The 6644-nt window shown below is 47.4% G+C and overlaps 1 non-coding gene across 1 annotated transcript; it reads right to left on the minus strand.

Annotated features, from left to right (window-relative positions):
• Nucleotides 1-6430: 6430 nt before the first annotated feature.
• Nucleotides 6431-6502, minus strand: TRNAQ-CUG (transfer RNA glutamine (anticodon CUG)). Its single transcript has one exon. It is a non-coding gene; the product is annotated as a tRNA-Gln (tRNA).
• Nucleotides 6503-6644: the final 142 nt, after the last annotated feature.

Below are 6644 nucleotides of genomic sequence, written 5' to 3' on the forward strand. Positions count from 1 at the left end.
TCAGATTTTCCGTTTGCTCCTTCAGCTACGGGACCAGATGGCTCCCACACATTAAGCTCTGAATCATGGCAAGGCTCGAGGTGTTTGCTGTGTGTCACTGCAAACACAGGCGCCGGACCACGTTAAACTCCCTCCCAGCCAGCATATGCTGCACCCTGCTCAGGGGTGGGACTGCAGCAGGTACCTCCAGGTACACACTGGGGTAGATCTGAGCATCCTTTTCTTCTTGCTGGAAAATGACTGCCATACCTTGAGCACAGAGAGCAGGGAAGAGTGGCAGAGCAGTGACACATGGCAGAGGACAGATGCTCGGCGCTTCCCGTGATGCACGATGCCTGATGGCAAGGAGTCCTGGTGGGCCAAGGACAGGAGGCTGTTGTTCCCCCTCTGATTTCCCCTTGAAGTTTGTGATTAAACTGGTGCTGACATCTTGCCCAGTGCCTGTTTGCAGAGCCAATAGCCCTGGGCAGGACTTCTGGCCATGAAGCACCTACTGGAAAAAGAGACAATCTCATTGTTTGAGAGCATCTCTGCCTCTGGCATTTGTTAAATAGAAAACAGAAGTGATTTTCTCCTCATTTACCTTGCACAGATCTGGGGTAGATCCAAGCTGTGGCAGCCCTCTGAAATGAGAGTGAACGGGAGGGGTGTTTGCAAATGCAATGGTCCCTATTTAGGAAAGCAAGACTGGGAGGATTACACAGAATGTGATTTGTGCTTCAGTTACAAGACCATAAAAATCACCCTGCAGTTCTCTCTCACTGAAATACTGCATTTCTGAGCACTGAAAACCACTGGAATAATGAAAGCTGCTTTTTCAATACCTAGGAAATATCTGGGGCTCCAAATAACAAATCCGGAGGCAGAGGAGGGATGTCCTGGATAGCACAATTGATACGGTGAGTGTGCTCCAGGTCACACCACAGAGGAGCAGCCAAGCAGCTGGAGACTGTCCAATGGCCACACTCCACCCCAAGTATTTTCTGAGATGAGAAAATTCCCCTTTGGCTGTTTTCAGAAAAAAAACCAAAAAAGCATAGTGTTTCTTGCTATGCATTTACATGGCCCCCCGTGTTAGAAGTGACAGGGCACCTTGTGAGGGTGTGCTGTGCTGGCCTTTGCTGACAGGTGCTGGCAATCAGGGAACACTCATCAGGGACAGGGACAGTGACCAGGAATGTCACAACCACAGCCTGTGCAGAGCAGCTCCCATGAAGGTTAAGGCGTGTTGCCACCACCTTTGAGGTCAGCGTTGGCCTCGCTTGAGCAGTCCTATAAATAGATGCCTAAGGTTGAGTGAGAAGAGAATTTGGCTCAGCTGGATCTTGTTTAGCATTCCCAGGAGAGGAAGGCAGATTCTTTTCCCTTTTTCTCTTCCAGCCTGTAACCTTGAGTTGGTCTCTGTGGGGAGCATTAGTGGCATTTGCCAAAAGCACTGCCGCTGTGAGCCGGATGTCCTGCTGTGTCACACAAACCACACGTACACGTCTCTTCAACCTGCAAACCCAGACCTAATTCCACTAAAGCCTCAAACTAATTCCTCCCTGGCAAAACTAGGGAAAAACCCAAACAAACCTTGAGCCTAATTGCTTGAAAACAGTAGGACACCTAGTGGATTTATAGGGAATATCTTTGGGATGATCAGCAACATTTTGTCATTTTCTTGGCACAACCAGCTGTGAATTTATTTATAGAGGGATCACTGAAATATCAGGGTTTCTGTTTAATAAATTAATCTTGTTATAGCTGTTACAGTCTCCAGCTTGCTTGAAGAAATTATTGCAACCTATAGAAAATCCAAAGAGCATTGTTCAAATGACTTGAAAAAAAAAAAAAGTATGGAAAACTGGATGGTTCCCAAGGTCTGGGAACAGGAGGAAGGATATTCTGCCAGATCAAAGCCATCCCAGTTGTTCCATCCGACAGCTCTCTAATGATCTTAATGAGCGAAGTTTTAGAGTCTCAGCCTGGCTCCCAGTACAGTCGTGCAGCTCCACAACAACGTGGCCATGCTGAGCACAGCCAGCCGGCCCCGCCGGTTGTTTCAGCAGAGAATGACTTGGCCACAGAACCCAAAGTGCTTCTTCATTCCCCAGGGCTGATCTTTTGGATCCAAATCAGAAGATGATGGGCCATGTGATAACGCCTGCACTGCTGTCGCTGCATTTGCCTGGTACCAACTCCAACATCAAGCAAATTTTGACCCTAGATAGGGAATAAACCCCTCTGGAAGGGTGTGGAAGAGGAAGAATATTTTGAGTGATGATTCTGTAAAATTATATCTTGGCCAGCAATTATCCTGGGGCTGCCAGGGTTATCTTGCTGGTGTCTCTGGAGGCAGCAGACACAGACAAAGAGATGAGTGATGAATCCAAAATGGATTCAGGAGACTGATGACTTCATTTTGACAGTCATCACTAGGAACACCAAGTCGTTGAGTCTTGCATCAATTCCTGTTCCCAAAACACACTGAAAACTTTTCTTCCTTTCTGCTTACCATAATATTGTCCTAGTAAAAAATGTCTCCAGAAGATGGTTAATTTTTCTGTTCCCTTCCCAGTCTTTCTGCAGTGCTGCAGGGATTCCTAAAGAACAACAGAACCAGAATTAGATTTGATTTTGGATAAAAAATATGTTCAGATACAGGTCTTTTTTTTTTATTCCAAGTTCAAGGTTAGGAAAGGAAAGGCTAATTTTGAAATTAATTTTGATTTGGTATATTTCTTCTTATACCTTTTCTTCTTAAAGCTGTAGAAATCAGAAAGGACATAGCAGGTGATGGAATGCAGAAAAATTCATATTAACTCCATGTATTTTCATTATTCCTACCTGTGGCATAGAATTACCTGGAAAATAGAATCCTTGTACATTGTAAACCCTTTAAATTGGTCTAGGTTTCTAAAAATAATTGGTTTCTTTAAATTTCTGTGGAGAGATTTTATATTTGAAGGAGTTTTTTTCTGACTGACATGTGAAACTGAGGATAGTGCGTGCTAAGAGTACGCTTGTCTCTAATTTAGCAGCTGGATTCGAAAGCTTGAATTATCTCTGCATAATTGCAATGATTAATGGATTGTTAGGAAATTGCAAAGTATTGATTGAATTTTCCCCTTAGGAAATATTTCTCCTCTGATAAAACACAGTTCTGGGCCTTTGCTTTTGTCCTTCCTGCTTTCTGCCCCAGGAAAGCCAGGGGCTGCTTTTATCCAGGAAATGGGAATTTGGGTCAACAGCCCTTCAAGGACAATTTTGAATTATTGTGATTTCCAATCCCAAATCTTCTCTGAGCTTTGCAAAGAGATGGATTTGCAAAGTGTGAACAGGGATTTCCGAGCCAGAAAAGCTTTTTCTTTTTTTGCTGGGACCAGCAGCAAATACTGGCCATCCCTGTTTCACATTCTGCCATTTCCATGTCAAATACCACCAGTGTGCTCTGCAAAAACATCTTGACCTTGTTGTGGGAATGCCACACCCATCAAGGCTGGTGGTAAATTTTCCACTTTATTAGGCCAGGATTACTCTGGGGGATCTCAGGAGTTGGTGGGAAGAGGGAAGTGGAGAATGAAGTGAGAATTGGATGCAGGGAGATCTTGATGCACAGTGCCTGGGGCTGGGCAGCTGAGACCTGGAAGCCCTGACACACATCTGCACCTTAATGGTGCTGGGCTCTTTTTGGCAGCTGCTCTGGGAATTTCCAGAACAGACCCATAAATACACAGTTATGAGTGTGACCTCTGCTTCTTTCTTTGCTAAATTGACCAGCCAAGGCCCAGCTGAGTATCATCCCTTGTCTCTGCTCCAGTTGCTTGGGATGTGCTGCCTCTGCAAATGGTTCTGCCTAAGTCAGGAATTATGAGAGCGTGCTAATTCAAGGTTTGCCATGAATTTAGTGTTCCTGCAAGGATGACACTAATGGCAATTAATGCAGCAGAAATGCCAGTGCTGAGTGACTGTTCTCACAATAAAAGCTGTCAGTTGGAGAGCACAGTCTCTGTTATTCCAGCCTGACCTCTGCTTTCTGGCTGTGTTTCCTGTGCACAGCAGGTGTCCCAGGCCGTCCCATCTCTGCAGCAATTCACTCTGGGAGGGGACACAGGGAAAGAGCAGAGCAGCCCAAACCAGCCTGTGCTGACAGTGACATTTCCTGAGGCTTTGGATATTCTCCTCTGTGGCTTGAATAGCAACAAAATTAACCCAGAACTGAACAGGATATAAGACTTTAATTTCTGGAGCTCCTTGCTAGTTCAATGCTCTCCTCATGTCCTGCTCTGTTGATTCCTGTTTAGACACAGAGCTCTTTCTACTGTTTCAGTTTTCACCGTGAAGAATCTGATTTTAAATGTCAATTGCATTCAAACAGGCTTAGCTAGAAGTAATCCCTGCTGCTGCCCAATTCCATAGCAATCTGCACAACTAGTCATGTTTTGCTAAAAAAAATCAATGGTAAAAATGTCTTTGCTTTACAATGGCTCAAGTTCAACAAGTGACAGTGCTGCAGCAGTGTGGGGATTGTGATTTTTACCTAAGCCAGAAGAGCCACTGTCCTCACTCTGTGCCCTAAACTCTTGCACAGGGTAAGTCAGTTCCAGATGAGGAACATCTGCAATGTGATGCAAGAGGAAGTAATGCTTGCACACATGAAAAATGTAAATAAAGGGTGTTTCTAGGCTCACAAACACAATCCAAAGCATGAAAAGGAGAACAGCTCTTACAGGAGAATAACTAGAGGTACTTAATCTGTGTTATTTTAAGGCTTTTTAGCTCTAAAAGCAGTTCTGGAGGATGAAACCAGGTCTGAGAAACATCAAGTGAAAATTAATAGCTTTTTAACAACAAAGTTTAATGGACAAGTGCAAATAGGATATGAGATAGAAACCTGAGCTCCTGAATTATAAATATACCCAGCCTCTACACAGGCAAGTATCTGTTATCTATTTGATGTACTACTCAATGCCGGGGGATTGAGAAAGGCAGGAGCTGGATGAGCATTTTCAGGTTCAAAATTTTGTGTATTCTGGGTTTAGCTGGAGATAAAAAGGATGAATCCAACACAGATGCCTATAGCCCTCACCACTACACTACCCCCTGTGAGGAGCTGGAGGTGCAGGGCACATCAGAGGCTGGCAGCAGGGTGTGGGTGAGCCCAGACTGTGATGCCTCTGTGACCTGTGGAGGGACACGCTGCAGTCACCCTTCAGGTGTCTTTGTTATTAATGTTTGTTTTCCCCACTTGGAAGCTCTGAGGCAGCATGAAAGATTTCTCTTTAAATGCAGAGGATCACGTTCTGGCTCGTTATGGTGCCAGCAGACGGTAACTGCTGCACAGCACTGCTGCTGATGCCTGGGGGTTACTTTCCACACGCAGGAATGATGACACAGCCACTGACTGCAGTGATGGCAAACACGCTGCTGCTGAGGGCAGGCTGGTGGGAAAGAGCAGTTTTAAGGGATTCTGTTTAATCATCTGGACACAAGTGCTATTTTTATCCTCTGTTGTTTGTATCTCAAGCCTGCACCAGGAGAAGCTGATGACAAAGTTGGTGTCTGCCATGGCACAGGGGAGACAAGGGGAACCGGACACCTTTTGGGAAGGGAGAAGCAGGGTGGGCAGGTGTGGCAGTGGGAAAGGGGCCTGTGCTCATGGCTTTTTTGCACCTTATGAGCTGAAAGAGCTTGTTGGCCTCTCTAATACCTCCACAAGCTCATATGACTCTCTCAGCTCAGTTCACAGGAGGGATCTTCTTGGGGGACTTCCCATCGACCAACCCCAAGTTCCCCTGTGCTAGTGGGTGGCTTTGGGATGAGCCAGTGCCTGCCCATGGAGGCAGGAGAAGGGCACCCACCCCATGGTGGGGGTTAAAGTTGGTGGGCTCCAGGCAAGAGGTGAGGTGAGATTATCACAGTGTGTGAAGAGGCCCAGGGAGCTCGGAGCATGCCCAGCCATCACTTGGGCACAGGATTCCGGGTAGCTCAGTGTGCCCATCCATCCTTTGGGAATAGGCTCAGAGATCCTGGAGGGAGCGTGCCTGGGCATTGAGTACAGGAATCCGGAGAGCTCAGTGTACCCATCCATCCTTTGGGAATAGGCTCAGAGATCCTGGATGGACTGTGCCTGGGCATTGAGTACAGGGATCCGGAGAGCTCAGTGTGCCCATCCATCCTTTGGGAATAGGCTCAGAGATCCTGGATGGACTGTGCCTGGGCTGTACAGGAGTACAGGAGTCCGGGGAACTCAGTGTGCCCATCCATCCTTTGGGAATAGGCTCAGAGATCCTGGAGGGAGCGTGCCTGGGCATTGAGTACAGGGATCCGGAGAGCTCAGTGTGCCCATCCATCCTTTGGGCACAGGGACTCCTCAGAGAAGCCCGAGCATCGTTTGGGCACACAAAGCCGAAAAGAAATAAAAGCGAACTGGGGGTAGAAAAGATTCAGGTTCCACCGAGATTTGAACTCGGATCGCTGGATTCAGAGTCCAGAGTGCTAACCATTACACCATGGAACCGCTCTGCCACCACCCCCTCCCGGCTGCCCCTAGTTCCTCGCGCCGCTCGCCGCCGCAGCGCGGCCGCTCCCTCAGGGCGGCGGAGGGGGCTCGGCGCTGGGGGCTCCGGGGCCGGGCGGGACCCCCGCCCGCCGGGCCCCGC

This window comes from Lonchura striata, chromosome 11, assembly GCF_046129695.1.
Source record: "Lonchura striata isolate bLonStr1 chromosome 11, bLonStr1.mat, whole genome shotgun sequence".
NCBI lineage: Eukaryota > Metazoa > Chordata > Aves > Passeriformes > Estrildidae > Lonchura > Lonchura striata.